The following is a 27726-nucleotide window of genomic DNA, read 5'->3' as shown; positions in this document are numbered from 1 at the left end:
ATTCTGTATGCGGGGAGATTGACAGCAAGGGCAGCCAATAAGGAGTACAAAACGGCACCCAATCGGGATAAACAAATCCAAACACTTGGATACCGTAGAGAGCCTCAATACAGGATGACAGCAAATGCATGCATTCAATACGATATACGCGTCATGCTAGCCACAGGGAGAGCAAAATACAGTCACACAGGGCAACATGCAGAGTCAGCATACACGAGTGCATGATAATATATTTATTTTACATAATACATTTATTTTACATAGTCAAGTTCGGTGGACAAAAACAAATAGTAAGAGAGAGCAGGGATCAGAGCGAGTCGTCTGTTAGATCGATAACCTCAATGGTAATGTGATCGCAATTTGAGTCACGTTACGCCTTGATCTCCATGCAGGTTCAAATCAGGTGGGGGGGTGCGAGCTCGGAGAAGCAACAGATACACTGAGACGTTTCTCAAGGTAAAAATCCTTCTGACTTTATTTGCAGAGACACAGAGTTTATATAGTAAAAATATCACATGAATACGTGCAGACACACATGAATCATTTACATTCTTGTGGTTTCTTCCCTCGTGATTTATGTCTCTATGTACATAGTTCTTATCTCTTACATCTAGTTGTTAATCTGGTGTCTGGTCCTTATCTATCTTGGCTGTATGCACAGAACTCAAACATCATATAAACAGACTCCTTTGTGTCTGGTAAGTCCTTGTAGGGCCCCAATTTCTACTATCTACAGAATGTCTGCAAATCTATTCCATTACCTTTCAATAATACCCAACATATTTTCTAATACATGTTCTTCTCTTCAGCATTGCACTCATTGAGGTCCCAGATACATTATACATATATTTATTCCATAACAGTAATATACATGCTCACCAAGCATTAATAAGGTATAACTAAGTATACATCAAGACTGCATATGTGGTGATCAGTGTGTCACATAACTGTCAGAACGACAGAAGTATCACAAGGGAAAATATGTTCAGCAGAGAAGATTAATTCAGCAATAAAGGTTTATGATAACAAGAGAAGAGGGTACAGTGCCACCTACAAAAAAGCCATGAAGGTGAACCCCTCATTTAGGCCATTAGGACTCAAAGAGCTGAGCCTATGTATCCATCGTGCCTCCTCCTGCAGTAGTCTCCTATCCAAGTTGCCGGCCCTAGGTCCAAGTTTTAATTGCGTAATGCCCCAAAATTGAAGGACCTTGGAGTCGCTCCCATGAAAAGATCTCACATGTCTAGAAATGGAAGTATCCTCTTTCATATTGATACTACTGACATGTCTGGAGATTCGTCTCCCGAGTTGCTGAGTGGTCTTGCCAACATACAGTTTGGGGCAAGGGCATCTGGCGACATATACAACACCAGTGGTTTGACAGTTAATAAAGTGTCTGATGGTAAATTGACAACCGTTTAGGGGGTTGGTAAAACACTTGATCTTGGGCATATATGTGCAGAAGGAGCACCTGCCACAGGGGAAGGAGCCCACCGCAGGAGCTGAGAGCCATGTATCGCGAGGGATGAGTGGTCTAGAATAATGACTCCGCGTAAGAAATTCATGGAGGTTCCTACCGCGTCGAAAGGTCACATTCGGAATGTCAGAAATGGCGTCCGCTAAGTCAGGGTCAGACCGCAGAATAGCCCAATGCTTCTTTAAAATCTTAGAGATCTGAGTGGAACAAGTGTCAAAATTGCCAATACACCTAATATTGGAACCTCCAGATCTTTCCTCAACATTAGTTTTTCTGCCATAGAGCAGTTCCTCTCTGGGAGTGGCCTTAGCTCTGGCATAAGCTCGGTGTAGTATTTTTTTGGGGTAGCCTCTTGCCGAAAATTTATGGAAGAGGGTGTCACATTCTAATTTGAAAGTGTGTTCATCGGAGCAGTTCCTTCTGGCCCTAAGGTACTGACCGATAGGTATCCCCCTCTTGAGTGCTGGTGGATGAAAGCTACCATATTGTAAAAAACTGTTGGTAGCAGTCTTTTTTCTGAAGACATTAGTGTGGACACCGCCACCAGAATCCAGAGAAATCTGAAGATCAAGAAAATCAATAGTGTTTTTATGTATGTGGTGAGTGAATTTCATGCCAATGTCATTGTGATTAAGTATATCCATGAAATCATGAAAAAGTGTAGTGTCACCATCCCAGAAGATCAGTATATCATCAATATACCTCCCCCAGAATAGTATGTGACACGTGAAAAAAAGTAAGTCTTCATTAAAAATTAAAGTATCCTCCCACCACCCTAGAAATAAATTTGCATAAGTGGGTGCACAAACTGTGCCCATTGCTGTGCCTTTTACCTGGTGGTAAAATTTACCATCAAATAAAAAATAATTGTGAGTTAATAGAAATTTAAGAAGTGAAAGTATCAAAGTGTTGTGTGCCTGAAATTGTGTTCCCTTAGTGTTCAGAAAATACTGTACCGCCTGTAAACCCAAATCATGTTTAATGTTCGTGTAAAGTGATTCTACGTCAACAGTGGCGATTAAGGTAGTGTCAGTGACATTGATCCCCTGGATTCTGGTGAGGGTGTCCTTCAGAAAAGAAGGTAAGGCTTTAACAAAGGGTGCCAACATTTCATCGACATATGTGCTGATGCCCTGTGTCAGATTGTCGTTTCCAGAGACAATGGGTCTCCCAGGAACTGGTCTTGTATCCTTGTGAATCTTAGGAAGTGCATAGAAGGTTGAAATAGTCGGAGTGGAATTGTACAGGAATTTAAATTCGTCTGGAGTAATAAGTTGTCTAGATTTAGCATCATCCAATAGAGAGCAAAGCTCTGATGTAAAGAGATTCGTAGGGTTCCTTTCCAGGATGACACATGTGGATCTGTCATCAAGTAGTTTGTGGACCATGGATGTATAGTAAGCACGATCCATGACGACGATGTTGCCACCCTTGTCTGAGGATTTTATAATAATTTCATCATTATTGCACAGTGTGTCTAGTGCATCCTGTTCCATTTTATTCAAATTATGATTGGTGCCATGTTTATTGGCTTTAAGTTTCCCCAATTCGGAGCTCACCAGTTTGACAAAGACGTCGATATGTGCGTATTGTGCAAAGGGAGGGGTCATCTTTGATCGAGGTCTTAGAGACGAAAAAGGGCCGGTGGCTGAACTGATACGGTGTTCATTTTCATCAGACAAATCCTCAAGGGCCTGTAAGGTCCTGCGTTCACTAAAGTCCATTTGATATTCATCACTGGTCTTGGTCTTAAAATATTTGTGCAATGCCAGCTTCCTGGCAAAAAGATGAATATCCTTAACCCAGGAGAACTCGTCAAAGGCAAATGTAGGAGTATAAGAGAGACCCCTCCGTAGAAGCGACTCTTGATGGAGACTTAACTGTACAGAGGAAAGATTGTAAATCATCTAGGGTGTCACTAACAGATGTTATTTCGGTTGGTTCCATGGAGTGTGGTGTGTCCCTAAAAAAGGAAAAGCATTCAGGGGGCCACTCATCAGAGAGCTGGTGGACGATGTAGATATAGGGTTTCTCCCCAGAACAGACGTCTACACTGGAAATTGTCCCCATGATATTTGGGGTTGATGGAATATTTGTGGTCATAGTCGTGAAGGAGGGACGAGCCAGAGTGGAGACTGATGGTGTAAAGGAGGAAGAAGAAATTGGATGTTGTCCGCTGCGAGGAGAACATGGTGCAGTGAATCTCTGAGACGCGGCAGGTGCTCTCTTCGACGGATTATATTTATTGCCTCTAGTTTTGCGTTTTGCTCCCAACCTGTTGTCATCAGAAGATGGTCTTGAATCGTCTGTTCCGGATACGTCAGACTCTGAAATATCCCCTGGTCTATATGTGCGGTTAGGGAATGAAGCAGCTGGAGTGCGAGAGCGATAGGTATACACCTGCCCCGTGTCAAAATCCCTGCGATCACGTATATATTTGCGGTGTTTTCTTTCCTTTATCTCTTTTTGTAGATATTCTATATTTTTTTGTAATTTAAACTCACACTCTGCGAATTCAGGAGTAGAACTGAATGTACGTATTTCTACAATTTCTTTCTCCAATTGTGTACCTATCTTGCTAAAGTCTCTTTTTTCAAACTCCAGCAAGTAATGTAACATACGGGATGAACAGTCACTCAAAATCTGCTCCCATCCCTTCCTAAAGGTGTCATCATTACGGTATGAGTTTGGAATAATATTTATACGCAGTCCCCTATAAATGATTTTCTGCTGGAAACATACATCCAGCAGAAAATCATTTATAGGGGACTGCGTATAAATATTATTCCAAACTCATACCGTAATGATGACACCTTTAGGAAGGGATGGGAGCAGATTTTGAGTGACTGTTCATCCCGTATGTTACATTACTTGCTGGAGTTTGAAAAAAGAGACTTTAGCAAGATAGGTACACAATTGGAGAAAGAAATTGTAGAAATACGTACATTCAGTTCTACTCCTGAATTCGCAGAGTGTGAGTTTAAATTACAAAAAAATATAGAATATCTACAAAAAGAGATAAAGGAAAGAAAACACCGCAAATATATACGTGATCGCAGGGATTTTGACACGGGGCAGGTGTATACCTATCGCTCTCGCACTCCAGCTGCTTCATTCCCTAACCGCACATATAGACCAGGGGATATTTCAGAGTCTGACGTATCCGGAACAGACGATTCAAGACCATCTTCTGATGACAACAGGTTGGGAGCAAAACGCAAAACTAGAGGCAATAAATATAATCCGTCGAAGAGAGCACCTGCCGCGTCTCAGAGATTCACTGCACCATGTTCTCCTCGCAGCGGACAACATCCAATTTCTTCTTCCTCCTTTACACCATCAGTCTCCACTCTGGCTCGTCCCTCCTTCACGACTATGACCACAAATATTCCATCAACCCCAAATATCATGGGGACAATTTCCAGTGTAGACGTCTGTTCTGGGGAGAAACCCTATATCTACATCGTCCACCAGCTCTCTGATGAGTGGCCCCCTGAATGCTTTTCCTTTTTTAGGGACACACCACACTCCATGGAACCAACCGAAATAACATCTGTTAGTGACACCCTAGATGATTTACAATCTTTCCTCTGTACAGTTAAGTCTCCATCAAGAGTCGCTTCTACGGAGGGGTCTCTCTTATACTCCTACATTTGCCTTTGACGAGTTCTCCTGGGTTAAGGATATTCATCTTTTTGCCAGGAAGCTGGCATTGCACAAATATTTTAAGACCAAGACCAGTGATGAATATCAAATGGACTTTAGTGAACGCAGGACCTTACAGGCCCTTGAGGATTTGTCTGATGAAAATGAACACCGTATCAGTTCAGCCACCGGCCCTTTTTCGTCTCTAAGACCTCGATCAAAGATGACCCCTCCCTTTGCACAATACGCACATATCGACGTCTTTGTCAAACTGGTGAGCTCCGAATTGGGGAAACTTAAAGCCAATAAACATGGCACCAATCATAATTTGAATAAAATGGAACAGGATGCACTAGACACACTGTGCAATAATGATGAAATTATTATAAAATCCTCAGACAAGGGTGGCAACATCGTCGTCATGGATCGTGCTTACTATACATCCATGGTCCACAAACTACTTGATGACAGATCCACATGTGTCATCCTGGAAAGGAACCCTACGAATCTCTTTACATCAGAGCTTTGCTCTCTATTGGATGATGCTAAATCTAGACAACTTATTACTCCAGACGAATTTAAATTCCTGTACAATTCCACTCCGACTATTTCAACCTTCTATGCACTTCCTAAGATTCACAAGGATACAAGACCAGTTCCTGGGAGACCCATTGTCTCTGGAAACGACAATCTGACACAGGGCATCAGCACATATGTCGATGAAATGTTGGCACCCTTTGTTAAAGCCTTACCTTCTTTTCTGAAGGACACCCTCACCAGAATCCAGGGGATCAATGTCACTGACACTACCTTAATCGCCACTGTTGACGTAGAATCACTTTACACGAACATTAAACATGATTTGGGTTTACAGGCGGTACAGTATTTTCTGAACACTAAGGGAACACAATTTCAGGCACACAACACTTTGATACTTTCACTTCTTAAATTTCTATTAACTCACAATTATTTTTTATTTGATGGTAAATTTTACCACCAGGTAAAAGGCACAGCAATGGGCACAGTTTGTGCACCCACTTATGCAAATTTATTTCTAGGGTGGTGGGAGGATACTTTAATTTTTAATGAAGACTTACTTTTTTTCACGTGTCACATACTATTCTGGGGGAGGTATATTGATGATATACTGATCTTCTGGGATGGTGACACTACACTTTTTCATGATTTCATGGATATACTTAATCACAATGACATTGGCATGAAATTCACTCACCACATACATAAAAACACTATTGATTTTCTTGATCTTCAGATTTCTCTGGATTCTGGTGGCAGTGTCCACACTAATGTCTTCAGAAAAAAGACTGCTACCAACAGTTTTTTACAATATGGTAGCTTTCATCCACCAGCACTCAAGAGGGGGATACCTATCGGTCAGTACCTTAGGGCCAGAAGGAACTGCTCCGATGAACACACTTTCAAATTAGAATGTGACACCCTCTTCCATAAATTTTCGGCAAGAGGCTACCCCAAAAAAATACTACACCGAGCTTATGCCAGAGCTAAGGCCACTCCCAGAGAGGAACTGCTCTATGGCAGAAAAACTAATGTTGAGGAAAGATCTGGAGGTTCCAATATTAGGTGTATTGGCAATTTTGACACTTGTTCCACTCAGATCTCTAAGATTTTCAAGAAGCATTGGGCTATTCTGCGGTCTGACCCTGACTTAGCGGACGCCATTTCTGACATTCCGAATGTGACCTTTCGACGCGGTAGGAACCTCCATGAATTTCTTACGCGGAGTCATTATTCTAGACCACTCATCCCTCGCGATACATGGCTCTCAGCTCCTGCGGTGGGCTCCTTCCCCTGTGGCAGGTGCTCCTTCTGCACATATATGCCCAAGATCAAGTGTTTTACCAACCCCCTAAACGGTTGTCAATTTACCATCAGACACTTTATTAACTGTCAAACCACTGGTGTTGTATATGTCGCCAGATGCCCTTGCCCCAAACTGTATGTTGGCAAGACCACTCAGCAACTCGGGAGACGAATCTCCAGACATGTCAGTAGTATCAATATGAAAGAGGATACTTCCATTTCTAGACATGTGAGATCTTTTCATGGGAGCGACTCCAAGGTCCTTCAATTTTGGGGCATTACGCAATTAAAACTTGGACCTAGGGCCGGCAACTTGGATAGGAGACTACTGCAGGAGGAGGCACGATGGATACATAGGCTCAGCTCTTTGAGTCCTAATGGCCTAAATGAGGGGTTCACCTTCATGGCTTTTTTGTAGGTGGCACTGTACCCTCTTCTCTTGTTATCATAAACCTTTATTGCTGAATTAATCTTCTCTGCTGAACATATTTTCCCTTGTGATACTTCTGTCGTTCTGACAGTTATGTGACACACTGATCACCACATATGCAGTCTTGATGTATACTTAGTTATACCTTATTAATGCTTGGTGAGCATGTATATTACTGTTATGGAATAAATATATGTATAATGTATCTGGGACCTCAATGAGTGCAATGCTGAAGAGAAGAACATGTATTAGAAAATATGTTGGGTATTATTGAAAGGTAATGGAATAGATTTGCAGACATTCTGTAGATAGTAGAAATTGGGGCCCTACAAGGACTTACCAGACACAAAGGAGTCTGTTTATATGATGTTTGAGTTCTGTGCATACAGCCAAGATAGATAAGGACCAGACACCAGATTAACAACTAGATGTAAGAGATAAGAACTATGTACATAGAGACATAAATCACGAGGGAAGAAACCACAAGAATGTAAATGATTCATGTGTGTCTGCACGTATTCATGTGATATTTTTACTATATAAACTCTGTGTCTCTGCAAATAAAGTCAGAAGGATTTTTACCTTGAGAAACGTCTCAGTGTATCTGTTGCTTCTCCGAGCTCGCACCCCCCCACCTGATTTGAACCTGCATGGAGATCAAGGCGTAACGTGACTCAAATTGCGATCACAGAAATTGGCGCCCGAACCAGGGACTTGACCAGAAGGACGGCACCCCACCTAGGGGATCTCCCGGGACTAGAGTGGCGACTCTCCAGACTAAGGAACGGGCAGACCACTGCTGCAGCAAGGTAAGAAGACTTAATTCTTACAAACTCTGCTCTGCACCTTCCTGTCTGGTAGGTCACCTTCCCGGTAGTACTCCTGAGGAATAGAGGGGCCACATGAGGGTATTTTTAGTGTAAAAATCTGGTCAAGTCTATATGTAATCCTACCCTCAGGATAAAGTGCCTGATCTCCATGGCAGTATTTGTATGAATGTTGTAGAAACCCAGTTTTGTGTCACAAATGCATTTTAGAATAAGGAAATTGTTTTTGGAAAAAAACTTCCGATAATCCGGCAAATTACCAGAAACATGTGTACATGCTTCAGGTGACTACGGGGATTATGATAGGCTAAATTTAAGCCCGGAAATCGAAAATTTTGTGCAATCTGATAATCCGGAAAAATGCCGAAAATGTGTGTACAGCATTGAGGTACTTGCGGAGATTATCATGCACTGATTTTCAGCTCAAAATTCCAGAATTTTGTGCAATCTGATAATCCGGCATGTCAAAAGAACAGCTTGATTTTACGTTTGCCTTGTTATTTGGATTAGGAATATTTGTCATATTACTGTTATGGTGTGGAGGATATCTCCTTGAGTGGTGTCTCAGACGAGGAAAGTTATAAAAGGACTGTGAAAGGGAAAGATCCTCTGGCCAGAGTAGAAGAGTAAGTACGGAAACTAGAACTGTCTAAAATAGATGAGAAAGAAATTCATCTGTCAGTAGCTAAAATCTGTAACAAAATAAGAAGTATCAAGTGGATAAGTAACTGTCGAAAATAGGCAAGAAAGAAATTTGCCTATCAGGAAACTTACCCCTTGAATTACTTAGGGTGTGCCAAAAAAGGCCACCACTTACAGTCACAAGATGAGGAACTTGGTGTTCCTATTAAGAAGTTTCGAGGGGATAAGTAACTGTCTAAAATAGGTGAGAAGAAATTTACCTATCAGGAAAATTACCCCCTACGTAACTTAGGGTCTGCCCATAGGCGACCACTTATAACTATGGGGAACTTGGTGTTCCTATTACGAGATGAGCACCCACAAGGACTGACAGCCAAACAGGTAGTAGCAGAAAGAGAAGGTAAAAAGGCAACGCAAGGAACGAATCAGTTAATGAAGGCATGTGGAATGGGAAAAGCGGGAAGATTAGATCGGGAAAAATATAGATGATATAATGAGCAGATCCTTTGTGGGATTATTGTTTAGTTGGTTGTAATTTGGCTCAGTTGGATAGTGTATACAGAGTGTACGTAGGAGATACGTAGTGTGGGACTTTCCCTAACAGCCAATAGAGTCGTATGGCATATGGGTGAGCAAGCACCTGTTAAAATGGTGTAAATTTACTAGGGGATTGTAAATCCAGAACCACACAGAGTCAAATGACAAAGCAGATTGGAGTAGATGGATTGTAGCATCTTTTAGAAAGCAACAAAGAGCCTACAAATGTATGTAATGTTAATACACTGAAGTAAAAGTGCAGGAGGTTGTCAGAGGAAATTCATATTTTATAAAGTAAAGTTTAAAGCAAAGGGAGGTATAGAAGTAGTAGTTGTTTTAATGTTGCAAATAACCTTATAGTAAATTCCCATATGGTATAATTTAGAATCAACTAGTGTGACAAGAGAAGGGGGAGGTGGAGAACAGCTGCTAGTGAGATAAGAAATGTAATCTTGTTCTTGAAATGAATGGACACAACATTAAATGCTGATATAGATATTTTGTATGACTTTGTGTCATATTGTATGTATTAGAGAACAGGACCAGCAGACGCCCGGTAATGGCGTCCGTACCTCATGTTGAGTGTGTCCTCATTGTTGGTGGGAAACCCCCTGCGCACTGTTTCTAATGGGAGAGGCTGCCCCCCCCCCTGCCCCTGATGTGGCCACGCCCGGCCCATCCAAATCAGTATGAAATAATCACCTTGTTAATTTTGTCATTTGTAGTGTTTTTTCTATTTACAGAAGTTCCAGTCTAGTTCACTGATGAAACAACACGTAATTATAATATAGAGATGGTGGCCGTCAGATTGTACGGTTAAACATTAACGTAGATAATTCCTATACAATGGTGTGATGAATGATTGCAGATACGTATGTTGTTTTGCCGGCATTGAAAGTGTTAAGTTGTGAGAAGTTGTGAGAAGTTGTGAGAAGCTGTGAGTGTGTGACCCCCCTCCCTCTCCCCTGTAGTGTGCTGTGTTTGGGAGGAGGAGGAGGGGGGGCTGACTGGGTGCAGTCTGCAGGGCTGATGAGACAAAGGGATTTCAATATGCACTGCTGAGATATATATATATATATATATATATATATATATATATATATATATATATATATCAGTAATGTCTACAAACCGAAATACATTTCTTGTCTTTTGCGCAAGCGCTGTTGGTTATAAAAGTTCCGATATTTATGTGTTATGATGTGATCAGATTTCATGTGTTTTGATAATTCAGATGTATTAGACTACAGATACTGTGAGACACGGGGGTATTGAAAATGTATGTGCCCCCACCGTTATACTGTTTATTGGTTTGCAGTAATTAATGTTATCAGAGATAATATTTTCTGTTTTATTGAATAACTAACTACAATTGTTCTGTTTTTGATTTCACACATGAGTTATGTCATTGTAAAGATAACATGTTTGTCAGGAAAAAGTCATTTTTGTTTCAGGCTGTTGCACATTACAAGGGGTTAAACTAGTGTTATGTTGAGATGTAGTTTTGGACTCTGCTACATTACTCTCGCAGAGTCCACAAAGGGGGGAAGGGTGAAGGAACTGATCAGGTACAATTTTGGTTTATGTGTAAGAGACCATCCCCCTCCAGCAAAGTTACACAGGAGGCGATGTGACGTCACTCACACGAGTTTTTATGGATTTAGATGAGGGAGAAGGCAAAACAAAACTTGTATATTACTGCTATTCTAACTCAAGTACAACCTAAGCATTTGTCAACTGCAAGACATTTGAGATTAACCTGTGCTCTTCTTCTTCCTGAGCAGGTTACTTTACACCGCTGTACTACATTGAACGCAGCTACCTTACTGCCTTTGGAGCAAGGGGGAGAAGACGTAGGTAAAGTATGGTCACAATTTTTGCCTGAAACTGATGAACATGATTGTATGGCCCTTATGGCCCAGGAAACAGTGGGCTTTGCACATATGAAAGATACCCCACTCCAAAAACCCAGACCTAATACTCTTTGTGGATGGTTCAAGGTATTGTGTAGAAGGATCTTTTTTTTTTTACAGGATATGCAGTAACCACCGAAGATGTAGTCCTAGAAGCAGCCTCCTTACCAGCGTCCCGCTCAGCACAAGAAGCGGAGCTTAAGGCCCTGGCAGCAGCATGCCAACATGCAGAAGGAAAGACAGCAAATATATACACTGACTCTCGATATGCTTTTGGGATTGCACACGATTATGGCCCCATATGGAGGGCTAGACAGTTTTTGACCTCTGCAGGTACACCTGTAAAGAATGCAGACTTTGTAAAATACTTGATGGAGACCCTGATGTTACCCACAGAAGTAGCAGTAGTAAACATTAAAAGCTCACACTAAGGTGAGTTCACCAGAGACAAAAGGGGAAATGCCCTGGCAGACGAAGCGGCAAAGCAAGCAGCACAGAAGCTACCCGTGTTAGCAGCCGTATATCAGATAAAAGATCCAGAGGAAACAAGACCAGCTGTAAGCCCGGAACTACTGCAAAAACTTCAAGGACAAGCAACAAAAGAAGAAAAAGACAAGTGGACGGCCCAAGGAGCAACGCTACGAAAAGATGGCCTCTGGCAGTGCCAGAATAAACTGTGCCTGCCTAAGACAATGTTCCCAATGATGGCCCAGATAACACATGGAGAGACACACCAGTCAAAAACGGCAATGATGGACTTGGTAAACAAGGTGTGGTATGCTCCAGGGTTTAGTGTGATGGCCAGCAGTTTTACACAAGGATGCATGATCTGTGCAACACATAATATTGGAAGAACTGTAAAAGTACCACAGAAGCACACACCCAGACCTATATATCCGTTCCAGAGACTGAAGATAGACAATATTCAACTACCCAAAGTTGGTACCTATGAGTATGTGCTTGTTTGTATTGATCTCTTTTCAGGATGGCCAGAAGCTTTTCCAGTAACCAAAGCTACAGCCGTAGCCCCAGCAAGGAAACTGATCAACGAGGTGGTGTGCAGATATGGAGTTCCAGAGGTGATCGAGAGCGACAGAGGAACTCATTTTACGGGTGAAATCATGAACTATGTGTTGTCAGCTCTAGGCATAAGTCAAGCCCTACATACACCATACCATCCACAAAGTAGTGGGAAGGTTGAGAGACTAAATGGGACTCTCAAATTGAAAATCCAAAAAGCAATGGTAGAAACCGGGAAACCATGGACCGAGTGTCTACCATTAGCCTTGTTCTCAGTAAGATATACGCCCACAAAAAGAACAGGTCTCAGCCCATATGAGATCTTATTTGGGTCGGCTCCCAGATTAGGATGTTATTTTCCACAGGTGCTCCAAATGCAGTATGGTAGACTAACAGATTATGTATAAACGCTGAACAAACAATTGACCAAGGTGCATGCACAAGTTTTTGCTTCCATTCCAGATCCCGATTCAGTTGAAGGGACGCATAAGCTGGAACCGGGAGATTGGGTGGTCGTTAAGAGACACGTGAGGAAAAGTCTAGACCCAAGATTTGATGGTCCTTTTCAAGTCCTACTCGTTACAAGCACCTCAGTGAAGCTCGAAGGAAAGGCAAGCTGGATTCACGCCAGTCATTGTAAAAAGGTTCTTCAGCCAGAAGAATGAAGATCTTTGCGGTTGTTGCGGCGGTTGTTGCGTGTGCTCTTATACAAAAAGGCAGAACTGCTACTCCTGTACACGTAATCAGTACAGAATCACTGGAATGTTATACTACAAATGTGACTACAACCGAAGGGACTTGGAGAAAAGGACCACATGGAGGGACTGTGTACCTTCACATAGACAAAACAGCCAACATTAGCATACAAGAAGAGACGGCTGTTGTTTTGTTGTTATGAACCAGATTTACAGTATCTACAGAAATATACAACCAGTAAAAATAGAAATGAAATGATAAATAAGATTTATGAAAGATGCAACAAGGAGAGGCTCAACTCTACGATTGTAATAAAAGAAACTGATGGGATGATATTATGTATGAATAATAGCGAAATAAGAAATAGAATATATTTTGTATTCTTGATAACAATTTTAAGAGATAGTTTTAAGCCACATATAAGAGTCATGTTAGGCAATGGACAGACATTCTGCCCATAGGAGAGAGAAATGATACGTGGTTATTGTTACAGCCTGAGTATACTGAGTGTACACCTAGATGGTGTGCAGGAAGACTAATAGCATTTAATGTGAAAAATCCTACTCTATTATGCAAATTTATTGTTATACCAATGGTAATGACTGATCCGGTGACATTATTAGGACAATATTGGATGCCGGAAATGAAAGGAACACACATAGATTCTCACAATAAGACAAGGAATATAGATTTGTGCCAGTTAACAGAGCATGGATATGTATGTAATCGACAGTCAGGGATATATGAACCCTGTCTAATGCAGCACCAGGATAATGTATGCGCACTCACTATAATCCCAGAAGCTAACCTACAGGTTTATATTGAAGTAGGTCCACAGCATGTATGTTTAATAACTAACAACAAGCAGACCCTTAGCCAGTTTAATCTCACAGGACCATTTTCAGGATGTCTATACAATGTGACGCATTTGACTTGGGGGAACCAAACTATAGTGTTCCTGCCTACTTTAGAAGAAATAATGTCCACTGTATGGGTACCTGAACCTTTGCCCTATGGAAATTTTAGTTTGCCACTGGAAGAGTTAAAACAAGTGTTACAAAAGTCTAAAGACGTAAAGAAATTGATAGCAGCCCATAATGTGACTCTAAGTAAAGTGAAAGTATTGGCTACAATAGCAGCTAAGGAAGTAATAAATTTATCGTCAGCAATAAAAGATGCCAGTGCCCATCATTGGTATGACATATTTACAGGATTTTCCCCCACTGCCACTAAGATACTGCATGTGTTATTCCAACCCTTGATATGTTTCATAATATTGTTTATATTGCTTACATGTTTCAATTGTTATACATTTTGCAAAATAAGGGAAGCATTCAATCAGAGGCCTATACATTATGATGAAAGAGTGTTGTGAGATTACCCCACCTACATACCTGTGTGAATCAAGTGAAGAAATGGATCGAAGCCTTGCTATCAGGAGATAGAAGTAGCATTGGAATTTAGGTGTTGGTAAAATCACAAAAGGAGGGATTGTTATGGAATAAATATATGTATAATGTATCTGGGACCTCAATGAGTGCAATGCTGAAGAGAAGAACATGTATTAGAAAATATGTTGGGTATTATTGAAAGGTAATGGAATAGATTTGCAGACATTCTGTAGATAGTAGAAATTGGGGCCCTACAAGGACTTACCAGACACAAAGGAGTCTGTTTATATGATGTTTGAGTTCTGTGCATACAGCCAAGATAGATAAGGACCAGACACCAGATTAACAACTAGATGTAAGAGATAAGAACTATGTACATAGAGACATAAATCACGAGGGAAGAAACCACAAGAATGTAAATGATTCATGTGTGTCTGCACGTATTCATGTGATATTTTTACTATATAAACTCTGTGTCTCTGCAAATAAAGTCAGAAGGATTTTTACCTTGAGAAACGTCTCAGTGTATCTGTTGCTTCTCCGAGCTCGCACCCCCCCACCTGATTTGAACCTGCATGGAGATCAAGGCGTAACGTGACTCAAATTGCGATCACATTACCATTGAGGTTGTTATCGATCTAACAGACGACTCGCTCTGATCCCTGCTCTCTCTTACTATTTGTTTTTGTCCACCGAACTTGACTATGTAAAATAAATGTATTATGTAAAATAAATATATTATCATGCACTCGTGTATGCTGACTCTGCATGTTGCCCTGTGTGACTGTATTTTGCTCTCCCTGTGGCTAGCATGACGCGTATATCGTATTGAATGCATGCATTTGCTGTCATCCTGTATTGAGGCTCTCTACGGTATCCAAGTGTTTGGATTTGTTTATCCCGATTGGGTGCCGTTTTGTACTCCTTATTGGCTGCCCTTGCTGTCAATCTCCCCGCATACAGAATTTTCTGAATGACTATCACCCGTTTTGACTGATGTGCGCTTGCGCTCAGCCTCCGTGGTGATTGGATGCCTGATCCCGGTGTTCTATTGGCCTGTTGTCATGCCATTCTCCTTGGCGTGGGGGCTTGCCATTTGCGGCCATCTGATTGGCTTGGAGGAGAATCGTTGCCGTCACACGTCATGCAGACGCAGGCACACGAGTCTATATAGGGAGCAGGTTTTCAAACGCGCGCTCATTAGCCCCGTGTTATCCCCTGAGGACGCTGCTTCTGCAGCGAAACATGTCGGGGGGGCTATCGCCATTTTAATACATCACCGACGGTCCAGTTATTGCCTCCATTCGGGGGAACTGTTCCTATGTACGGCAGTCTGCAGCTGCCGAATCAGTTTCTCTCACTGCGTCCAGTGCTGTACTGGATGCATGCACACTGACTTCTGTGTTACATACTGGCCGTCTTTTGACACAATTTTAACTCTTCAGTGTCGTTTGTCTGTTTGATACAATAATAAAAGTTATATTTTAACTGCCTTTACTGACATTTATCGACTGATTGACTGGTGGCTGCGAAATTGGGACTTTGTGCCTAGGCACATTTCTCTTCATTGTTTAATTATCCCTGCCAGCCACTAGGGGGTCTCCTTTTTGCTTCTGCGTAATATGTTGGCGCTATATAAAGATTATTATTAGCCATAGCTCCGTGTGACCGGAGCAAACGAGTGCCGATCAATCAGCATCAGTAAATACGGTCTGGTCGGAGTTTACGCGGTCTAATTATAAAACAACTTTTCATGAATGGATAGTACTGGTGAATATAAGGAACTTTATAATATAAACTACCGTTCAAAAGTTTAGGGTCACTTAGAAATTTCCTTATTTTTGAAAGAAAAGCCCAGTTTTTTCAATGAAGATAACATGAAATGAATCAGAAATCCACTCTATACATTGTTAATGTGGTAAATGACTATTCTAGCTGCAAACGTCTGGTGTTTAATGCAATATCTACATAGGTGTATAGAGGCCCATTTCCAGCAACCATCACTCCAGTGTTCTAATGGTACATTGTGTTTGCTGACTGTGTTACACGGCTAATGGATGATTAGAAAACACTGGAAAACCCTTGTGCAATTATGTTAGCACCGCTGTAAACAGTTTTGCTGTTTAGAGGGGCTATAAAACTGACCTTCCTTTGAGCTAGTTGAGAATCTGGAGCATTATATTTGTGGGTTCGATTAAACTCTCAAAATGGCTAGAAAAAGAGAGTTTTCATGTGAAACTCAACAGTCTATTCTTGTTCTTAGAAATCAAGGCTATTCCATACGAGAAATTGCCAAGAAACTGAAGAATTCCTACAACGGTGTGTACTACTCCCTTCAGAGGACAGAACACACAGGCTCTAACCAGAGTAGAAAGAGAAGTGGGAGGCCCCGCTGCACAACTGAGCAACAAGACAAGTACATTAGAGTCTCTAGTGTGAGAAATAGACGCCTCACAGGTCCTCAACTGGCAGCTTCATTAAATAGTACCCGCAAAACGCCAGTGTCAACGTCTACAGTGAAGAGGCGACTCCGGGATGCCGGCCTTCAGGGCAGAGTGGCAAAGAAAAAGCCATATCTGAGACTGGCTAATAAAAGGAAAAGATTAATATGGGCAAAAGCTCAGACATTGGACAGAGGAAGATTGGAAAAAAGTGTTATGGACGGACGAATGGAAGTTTGAGGTGTTTGGATCACACAGAAGAACATTTGTGAGACGCAGAACAACTGAAAAGATGCTGGAAGAGCGCCTGACGCCATCTGTCAAGCATGGTGGAGGTCATGTGATGGTCTGGGGTAAAGTGGGAGATTTGTACAAGGTAAAAGGGATTGTGAATAAGGAAGGCGATCACTCCGCAACGCCATGTCATACCCTGTGGACAGCGCTTGATTGGAGCCAATTTCATCCTACAACAGGACAATGACCCAAAGCACCTCCAAATGATGCAAGAAGTATTTAGGGAAGAAGCCGGCAGCTGGTATTCTATCTGTAATGGAGTGGCCAGCGCAGTCACCAGATCTCAACCCCGATAGAGCTGTTGTGGGAGGAGCTTGACCGTATGGTACGCAAGAAGTGCCCATCAAGCCAATCCAACTTGTGGGAGGGGCTTCTGGAAATTTCTGGTGAAATTTCTCCCGATTACCTCAGCAAATTAACCGCTCGAATGCCAAAGGTCTGCAATGCTGGAATTGCTGCAAATGGAGCGACGAAAGCAAAGTCTGAAGGAGAAAATTATTATTTCTAACCTTTTCAATGTCTGGACTGTATTTTCTAGTCATTTGATAAATATAAGTGTGAGTTATCATGGAAAAACACAAAATTGTGTGGGGGACTCCAAACTTTTGAAAGGTAGTGTATGTTATTAAATAAATATGATACTTTCTCCACTTATTAGGCTGCTTTGCTCTTTCCTGCTTTTAAAGTTGAAGTCTATAGAGAGGGGAGGGTGGAGGAGGAGGCTGATGAAAGACACACATACTGCAGCTGCTGAGCTCTCTGCTACTACACAGCATGTAAGATCACCCTCCTAGCACTACTATGCCAGATAAGACTACCTATCACTGTTCAGAGTGAGGCAATTAATCAATTACAGCCTTCTCCTTCCCCCTCCCCTCTCCATAGACTTCTGTGTGTGAGGATGGAGACGGATTACTTAGAGAGAAGAAACTGAGTGAATGGGAAGGAGGAGGAAAGCAGCCTCATGAGTAGAGAAGAAAAAATAATTCTTTAATAACATAGGACAGATTTTTTTTTTATACTCACCGCTTCATTGTGTGTACACAGAGCCCTGAATTCCTGTTCAGAACTGACATTATTAATTACAGCAGTTTATATAGCTAATGTGTGACATGTGCCCCAGGAGACCGAGAGAAGTTTACAATAGTACAGGTCTACATTACACAATGTGGTCAAGATAATTTCTCATCTACAATGGAGCAGGTTCACTGTGCGACACAGGGAAGGTTGCGCGACACAGGGAAGGTTGCGCGACACAGGGAAGGTTGCGCGACACAGGGAAGGTTGCGCGACACAGGGAAGGTTGCGCGACACAGGGAAGGTTGCGCGACACAGGGAAGGTTGCGCGACACAGATGGACTCCCTGTTCATTCCGTCAAAATGAAAACCCTTGCACAACCGAGACAAACGGAAACCATTAGCACCGGATCCGTCACCATTGAAATAAACACTGATGCAGACGGAAACGTGTGGTGTTTGAAAGACAAAAAGCTCAGACGGGACCCAAGAACGGAGCCGTGACGCAGATATAAGCCCCATTATTTATATGCAGCCGCGGGGGCGGTGACCATATTCTCTCTCCTGGGCGGGGTCTGGATATTGCTCCCGCCCCCGTGGCTAGTATGGCCTAACACCACAATGCTAGAATATCAGGGGAGATAAAACCAGTGACCAATCCTCTTTGGGGAGACCCCCCCCTCACACACAGAGCAGACCCCCCCCCACAGAGCAGACCCCCCCACCACCACACAGCCACAGCAGACCCCCCCACCACCACACAGCAGACCCCCCACCACCACACAGCAGACCCCCTCACACACAGAGCAGACCCCCCCACCACACACAGAGCAGACCCCCCCACCACACACAGAGCAGACCCCCCCACCACACACAGAGCAGACCCCCCCACCACACACAGAGCAGACCCCCCACCACACACAGAGCAGACCCCCCCCACAGAGCAGACCCCCCCACACTCAGAGCAGACCCCCCCCCCACACAGAGCAGACCCCCCCACCACACAGAGCAGACCCCCACCACACAGAGCAGCCCCCCCCCCCTCCTCCACACAGAGCAGACCCCGATTTAACCCTTTACACTTCACACCCGCCACATAACAGAAACGCTGCGGAGGTGAAAATAAGAGAAACGTTTATGGGGTTTTATAAAACTCAACGCGGTCGAAATCTGCGCCAAGTAGCGGAGAACATGCGTCACATTACACGTTACGTCACAATCACTGCGTAATAACCACGTGACGTCACCTTACCTTACACCGCGCGTCTTCTTATTACACGTCTCCCGCAAATAATGTAAGTCCGGAATGTAGCAGCATATATATATATATACCCTCCGTATACACCGCTCTGAATGACGGGAAATCCTCTACTGACTGATAACAGAGAGAACAGCAGCGACCACCAGTCATACACCGACCAGGACCTGCCGTGTATCTGTAATATCACTATATCTGAAGGACCTGAGGTGACGTCACTATCATGTGATCAGAACCGGAGGGGGCGGAGCCCAGCAGAATAGAAGAGGTGGATGAAGAATCTGTGATTACGTCACTATCATGTGATCAGAACTGGAAGGGGCGGAGCTCAGACGTGAAGAGAAGTGGCGGATGGGATGACGTCACCGTCATGTGATCAGAACCTGAGGGGCGGTGTTTATATAGAGGAGTAACGTCACGTGTGAGATTTGGAAACCTGGACATGCTGGGAGTTGCAGTCCTCTCCTCTTATATGTCCTCCTGTAATGTCCTCTGATATCACATAATAACAGCCTGGACATGCTGGGAGTTGTAGTTCTCTCCTCTTATATCTCCTCCTGTATTGTCCCTTAATATCACATAATAACAGTCTGGACATGCTGGGAGTTGTAGTCCTCTCCTCTTATACCTCCTCCTGTAATGTCCTCTGATATCACATAACAGCCTGGACATGCTGGGAGTTGTAGTCCTCTCCTCTTATATCTCCTCCTGTAATGTCCTCTGATATCACATAATAACAGTCAGGACATGCTGGGAGTTGTAGTTCTCTCCTCTTATATCTCCTCCTGTAATATCCTCTGATATCACATAATAACAGTCTGGACATGCTGGGAGTTGTAGTTCTCTCCTCTTATATCTCCCTGTAATGTCCTCTGATATCCCATAATAACAGTCTGGACATGCTGGGAGTTGTAGTTCTCCCCTCTTATATCTCCTCCGGTAATTTCCTCTGATATCCCATAATAACAGTCTGGACATGCTGGGAGTTGTAGTTCTCTCCTCTTATACCTCCTCCTGTAATGTTCTCTGATATCACATAATAACAGTCTGGACATGCTGGGAGTTGTTGTTCTCTCCTCTTATATCTCCTCCTGTAATGTCCTCTGATTTCCCATAATAACAGCCTGGACATGCTGGGAGTTGTAGTCCTCTCCTCTTATATCTCCTCCTGTAATGTCCTCGTATATCCCATAACAGTCTGGACATGCTGGGAGTTGTAGTCCTCTCCTCTTATATCTCCTCCTGTAATGTCCTCTGATATCACATAATAACAGCCTGGACATGCTGGGAGTTGTAGTTCTCTTCTCTTATCTCTCCTCCTGTAATGTCCTCTGATATCACATAATAATAGCCTGGACATGCTGGGAGTTGTAGTTCTCCTCTTATACCTCCTCCTGTAATGTCCTCTGATATCACATAATAACAGCCTGGACATGCTGGGAGTTGTAGTCCTCTCCTCTTATATCTCCTCCTGTATTGTCCCTTAATATCACATAATAACAGTCTGGACATGCTGGGAGTTGTAGTCCTCTCCTCTTATATCTCCTCCTGTATTGTCCCTTAATATCACATAATAACAGTCTGGACATGCTGGGAGTTGTAGTCCTCTCCTCTTATATCTCCTCCTGTAATGTCCTCTGATATCCCATAATAACAGCCTGGACATGCTGGGAGTTGTAGTCCTCTTCTCTTATATCTCCCCCTGTAATGTCCTCTGATATCACATAATAACAGTCTGGACATGCTGGGAGTTGTAGTTCTCTCCTCTTATATCTCCTCCTGTAATGTCCTCTGATATCACATAATAACAGCCTGGACATGCTGGGAGTTGTAGTTCTCTCTTATATCTCCTCCCTGTAATGTCCTCTGATATCACATAATAACAGCCTGGACATGCTGGGAGTTGTAGTCCTCTCCTCTTATATCTCCTCCTGTAATGTCCTCTGATATCACATAATAACAGCCTGGACATGCTGGGAGTTGTAGTCCTCTCCTCTTATATCTCCTCCTGTAATGTCCTCTGATATCACATAATAACAGCCTGGACATGCTGGGAGTTGCAGTTCTCTTCTCTTATATCTCCTCCTGTAATGTCCTCTGATATCCCATAATAACAGTCTGGACATGCTGGGAGTTGTAGTCCTCTCCTCTTATATCTCCTCCTGTAATGTTCTCTGATATCGCATAATAACAGTCTGGACATGCTGGGAGTTGTTGTTCTCTCCTCTTATATCTCCTCCTGTAATGTCCTCTGATTTCCCATAATAACAGCCTGGACATGCTGGGAGTTGTAGTCCTCTCCTCTTATATCTCCTCCTGTATTGTCCCTTAATATCACATAATAACAGTCTGGACATGCTGGGAGTTGTAGTTCTCTCCTCTTATATCTCCTCCTGTAATGTCCTCTGATATCACATAATAACAGCCTGGACATGCTGGGAGTTGTAGTCCTCTCCTCTTATACCTTCTCCTGTAATGTCCTCTGATATCACATAACAACAGTCTGGACAGGCTGGGAGTTGTAGTTCTCTCCTCTTATATCTCCTCCTGTAATGTCCTCTGATATCACATAATAACAGTCTGGACATGCTGGGAGTTGTAGTTCTCTCCTCTTATACCTCCTCCTGTAATGTCCTCTGATATCACATAATAACAGTCTGGACATGCTGGGAGTTGTAGTCCTCTCTTATTATCTCCTCCAGGAATGTCCTCTGATATCCCATAATAACAGCCTGGACATGCTGGTAGTTGTAGTCCACTCCTCTTATATCTCCTCCTGTAATGTCCTCTGATATCACATAATAACAGTCTGGACATGCTGGGAGTTGTAGTCCTCTCCTCTTATATCTCCTCCTGTAATGTTCTCTGATATCACATAATAACAGTCTGGACATGCTGGGAGTTGTAGTTCTCTCCTCTTATATCTCCTCCCTGTAATGTCCTCTGATATCACATAATAACAGCCATGGACATGCTGAGAGTTGTAGTCCTCTCCCCCTATATATCCTTCTGTATTGTCCTCTAATATCACATAATAACAGTCTGGACATGCTGGGAGTTGTAGTTCTCTCCTCTTATATCTCCTCCTGTAATGTCCTCTGATTTCCCATAATAACAGCCTGGACATGCTGGGAGTTGTAGTCCTCTCCTCTTATATCTCCTCCTGTAATGTCCTCTGATATCACATAATAACAGCCTGGACATGCTGGGAGTTGTAGTTCTCTTCTCTTATCTCTCCTCCTGTAATGTCCTCTGATATCACATAATAATAGCCTGGACATGCTGGGAGTTGTAGTTCTCCTCTTATACCTCCTCCTGTAATGTCCTCTGATATCACATAATAACAGCCTGGACATGCTGGGAGTTGTAGTCCTCTCCTCTTATATCTCCTCCTGTATTGTCCCTTAATATCACATAATAACAGTCTGGACATGCTGGGAGTTGTAGTCCTCTCCTCTTATATCTCCTCCTGTATTGTCCCTTAATATCACATAATAACAGTCTGGACATGCTGGGAGTTGTAGTCCTCTCCTCTTATATCTCCTCCTGTAATGTCCTCTGATATCACATAATAACAGCCTGGACATGCTGGGAGTTGTAGTCCTCTCCTCTTATATCTCCTCCTGTAATGTCCTCTGATATCCCATAATAACAGCCTGGACATGCTGGGAGTTGTAGTTCTCTCCTCTTATATCTCCTCCTGTAATGTCCTCTGATATCCCATAATAACAGTCTGGACATGCTGGGAGTTGTAGTCCTCTCCTCTTATATCTCCTCCTGTAATGTTCTCTGATATCGCATAATAACAGTCTGGACATGCTGGGAGTTGTTGTTCTCTCCTCTTATATCTCCTCCTGTAATGTCCTCTGATTTCCCATAATAACAGCCTGGACATGCTGGGAGTTGTAGTCCTCTCCTCTTATATCTCCTCCTGTATTGTCCCTTAATATCACATAATAACAGTCTGGACATGCTGGGAGTTGTAGTTCTCTCCTCTTATATCTCCTCCTGTAATGTCCTCTGATATCACATAATAACAGCCTGGACATGCTGGGAGTTGTAGTCCTCTCCTCTTATACCTTCTCCTGTAATGTCCTCTGATATCACATAATAACAGTCTGGACAGGCTGAGAGTTGTAGTTCTCTCCTCTTATATCTCCTCCTGTAATGTCCTCTGATATCACATAATAACAGTCTGGACATGCTGGGAGTTGTAGTCCACTCCTCTTATATCTCCTCCTGTAATGTCCTCTGATATCACATAATAACAGTCTGGACATGCTGGGAGTTGTAGTCCTCTCCTCTTATATCTCCTCCTGTAATGTTCTCTGATATCACATAATAACAGTCTGGACATGCTGGGAGTTGTAGTTCTCTCCTCTTATATCTCCTCCCTGTAATGTCCTCTGATATCACATAATAACAGCCATGGACATGCTGAGAGTTGTAGTCCTCTCCCCCTATATATCCTCCTGTATTGTCCTCTAATATCACATAATAACAGTCTGGACATGCTGGGAGTTGTAGTTCTCTCCTCTTATATCTCCTCCTGTAATGTCCTCTGATATCACATAATAACAGCCTGGACATGCTGGGAGTTGTAGTTCTCTCCTCTTATATCTCCTCCCTGTAATGTCCTCTGATATCACATAATAACAGCCATGGAAATGCTGGGAGTTCTAGTTCTCTCCTCTTATATCTCCTCCTGTAATGCCCACTGATATCACATAATAACAGTCTGGACATGCTGGGAGTTGTAGTTCTCTCCTCTTATATCTCCTGTAATGCCCTCTGATATCACATAATAACAGTCTGGACATGCTGGGAGTTGTAGTCCTCTCCTCTTATATCTCCTCCTGTTATGTCCTCTGATATCACATAATAACAGTCTGGACATGCTGGGAGTTGTAGTTCTCTCCTCTTATATCTCCTCCTGTAATGTCCTCTGATATCACATAATAATAGTCTGGACATGCTGGGAGTTGTAGTCCACTCCTCTTATATCTCCTCCTGTAATGTCCTCTGATATCACATAATAACAGTCTGGACATGCTGGGAGTTGTAGTCCTCTCCTCTTATATCTCCTCCTGTAATGTTCTCTGATATCACATAATAACAGTCTGGACATGCTGGGAGTTGTAGTTCTCTCCTCTTATATCTCCTCCCTGTAATGTCCTCTGATATCACATAATAACAGCCATGGACATGCTGAGAGTTGTAGTCCTCTCCCCCTATATATCCTTCTGTATTGTCCTCTAATATCACATAATAACAGTCTGGACATGCTGGGAGTTGTAGTTCTCTCCTCTTATATCTCCTCCTGTAATGTCCTCTGATTTCCCATAATAACAGCCTGGACATGCTGGGAGTTGTAGTCCTCTCCTCTTATATCTCCTCCTGTAATGTCCTCTGATATCACATAATAACAGCCTGGACATGCTGGGAGTTGTAGTTCTCTTCTCTTATCTCTCCTCCTGTAATGTCCTCTGATATCACATAATAATAGCCTGGACATGCTGGGAGTTGTAGTTCTCCTCTTATACCTCCTCCTGTAATGTCCTCTGATATCACATAATAACAGCCTGGACATGCTGGGAGTTGTAGTCCTCTCCTCTTATATCTCCTCCTGTATTGTCCCTTAATATCACATAATAACAGTCTGGACATGCTGGGAGTTGTAGTCCTCTCCTCTTATATCTCCTCCTGTAATGTCCTCTGATATCACATAATAACAGCCTGGACATGCTGGGAGTTGTAGTCCTCTCCTCTTATATCTCCTCCTGTAATGTCCTCTGATATCCCATAATAACAGCCTGGACATGCTGGGAGTTGTAGTTCTCTCCTCTTATATCTCCTCCTGTAATGTCCTCTGATATCCCATAATAACAGTCTGGACATGCTGGGAGTTGTAGTCCTCTCCTCTTATATCTCCTCCTGTAATGTTCTCTGATATCGCATAATAACAGTCTGGACATGCTGGGAGTTGTTGTTCTCTCCTCTTATATCTCCTCCTGTAATGTCCTCTGATTTCCCATAATAACAGCCTGGACATGCTGGGAGTTGTAGTCCTCTCCTCTTATATCTCCTCCTGTATTGTCCCTTAATATCACATAATAACAGTCTGGACATGCTGGGAGTTGTAGTTCTCTCCTCTTATATCTCCTCCTGTAATGTCCTCTGATATCACATAATAACAGCCTGGACATGCTGGGAGTTGTAGTCCTCTCCTCTTATACCTTCTCCTGTAATGTCCTCTGATATCACATAATAACAGTCTGGACAGGCTGAGAGTTGTAGTTCTCTCCTCTTATATCTCCTCCTGTAATGTCCTCTGATATCACATAATAACAGTCTGGACATGCTGGGAGTTGTAGTCCACTCCTCTTATATCTCCTCCTGTAATGTCCTCTGATATCACATAATAACAGTCTGGACATGCTGGGAGTTGTAGTCCTCTCCTCTTATATCTCCTCCTGTAATGTTCTCTGATATCACATAATAACAGTCTGGACATGCTGGGAGTTGTAGTTCTCTCCTCTTATATCTCCTCCCTGTAATGTCCTCTGATATCACATAATAACAGCCATGGACATGCTGAGAGTTGTAGTCCTCTCCCCCTATATATCCTCCTGTATTGTCCTCTAATATCACATAATAACAGTCTGGACATGCTGGGAGTTGTAGTTCTCTCCTCTTATATCTCCTCCTGTAATGTCCTCTGATATCACATAATAACAGCCTGGACATGCTGGGAGTTGTAGTTCTCTCCTCTTATATCTCCTCCCTGTAATGTCCTCTGATATCACATAATAACAGCCATGGAAATGCTGGGAGTTCTAGTTCTCTCCTCTTATATCTCCTCCTGTAATGCCCTCTGATATCACATAATAACAGTCTGGACATGCTGGGAGTTGTAGTTCTCTCCTCTTATATCTCCTGTAATGCCCTCTGATATCACATAATAACAGTCTGGACATGCTGGGAGTTGTAGTCCTCTCCTCTTATATCTCCTCCTGTTATGTCCTCTGATATCACATAATAACAGTCTGGACATGCTGGGAGTTGTAGTTCTCTCCTCTTATATCTCCTCCTGTAATGTCCTCTGATATCACATAATAATAGTCTGGACATGCTGGGAGTTGTAGTCCTCTCCTCTTATATCTCCTCCTGTAATGTCCTCTGATATCACATAATAACAGTCTGGACATGCTGGGAGTTGTAGTCCTCTCCTCTTATATCTCCTCCCTGTAATGTCCTCTGATATCACATAATAACAGCCTGGACATGCTGGGAGTTGTAGTTCTCTCCTCTTATATCTCCTCCTGTAATGTCATCTGATATCACATAATAACAGTCTGGACATGCTGGGAGTTGTAGTTCTCTCCTCTTATATCTCCTCCTGTAATGTCCTCTGATATCACATAATAACAGTCTGGACATGCTGGGAGTTGTAGTCCTCTCCTCTTATACCTCCTCCTGTAATGTCCTCTGATATCCCATAATAACAGTCTGGACATGCTGGGAGTTGTAGTTCTCTCCTCTTATATCTCCTCCTGTAATGTCCTCTGATATCACATAATAACAGTCTGGACATGCTGGGAGTTGTAGTTCTCTCTTATATCTCCTCCTGTAATGTCCTCTGATATCACATAATAACAGTCTGGACATGCTGGGAGTTGTAGTCCTCTCTTATATCTCCTCCTGTAATGTCCTCTGATATCACATAATAACAGTCTGGACATGCTGGGAGTTGTAGTCCTCTCCTCTTATATCTCCTCCTGTAATGTCCTCTGATATCACATAATAACAGTCTGGACATGCTGGGAGTTGTAGTTCTCTCCTCTTATATCTCCTCCTGTAATGTCCTCTGATATCACATAATAACAGCCTGGACATGCTGGGAGTTGTAGTTCTCTCCTCTTATATCTCATCCTGTAATGTCCTCTGATATCCCATAATAACAGCCTGGACATGCTGGGAGTTGTAGTTCTCTCCTCTTATACCTCCTCCTGTAATGTTCTTAGATATCACATAATAACAGCCTGGACATGCTGGGAGTTGTAGTTCTCTCCTCTTATATCTCCTCCTGTAATATACTCTGATATCACATAATAACAGTCTGGACATGCTGGGAGTTGTAGTTCTCTCCTCTTATATCTCCTCCTGTAATGTCCTCTGATATCACATAATAACAGTCTGGACATGCTGGGAGTTGTAGTCCTCTCCTCTTATACCTCCTCCTGTAATGTCCTCTGATATCCCATAATAACAGTCTGGACATGCTGGGAGTTGTAGT

The 27726-nt window shown here is 42.7% G+C and overlaps 1 protein-coding gene across 1 annotated transcript in view; it reads right to left on the bottom strand.

Moving 5' to 3' along the window:
* LOC142677665 (uncharacterized) overlaps window positions 1–19644 on the bottom strand; it is an 82618-nt gene extending 62974 nt beyond the window's left edge. The window contains exon 1 of the mRNA XM_075847277.1: window positions 19425–19644. The gene's annotated coding sequence lies outside the window, so the exon portion shown is untranslated. The remainder of the gene's footprint in view (window positions 1–19424) is intronic.
* Between the last annotated feature and the right edge of the window lie 8082 nt (window positions 19645–27726).

This window comes from Rhinoderma darwinii (assembly GCF_050947455.1).
Source record: "Rhinoderma darwinii isolate aRhiDar2 chromosome 2 unlocalized genomic scaffold, aRhiDar2.hap1 SUPER_2_unloc_44, whole genome shotgun sequence".
Classification (NCBI taxonomy): domain Eukaryota; kingdom Metazoa; phylum Chordata; class Amphibia; order Anura; family Rhinodermatidae; genus Rhinoderma; species Rhinoderma darwinii.
This window is presented reverse-complemented; position numbering and strand designations above follow the sequence as displayed.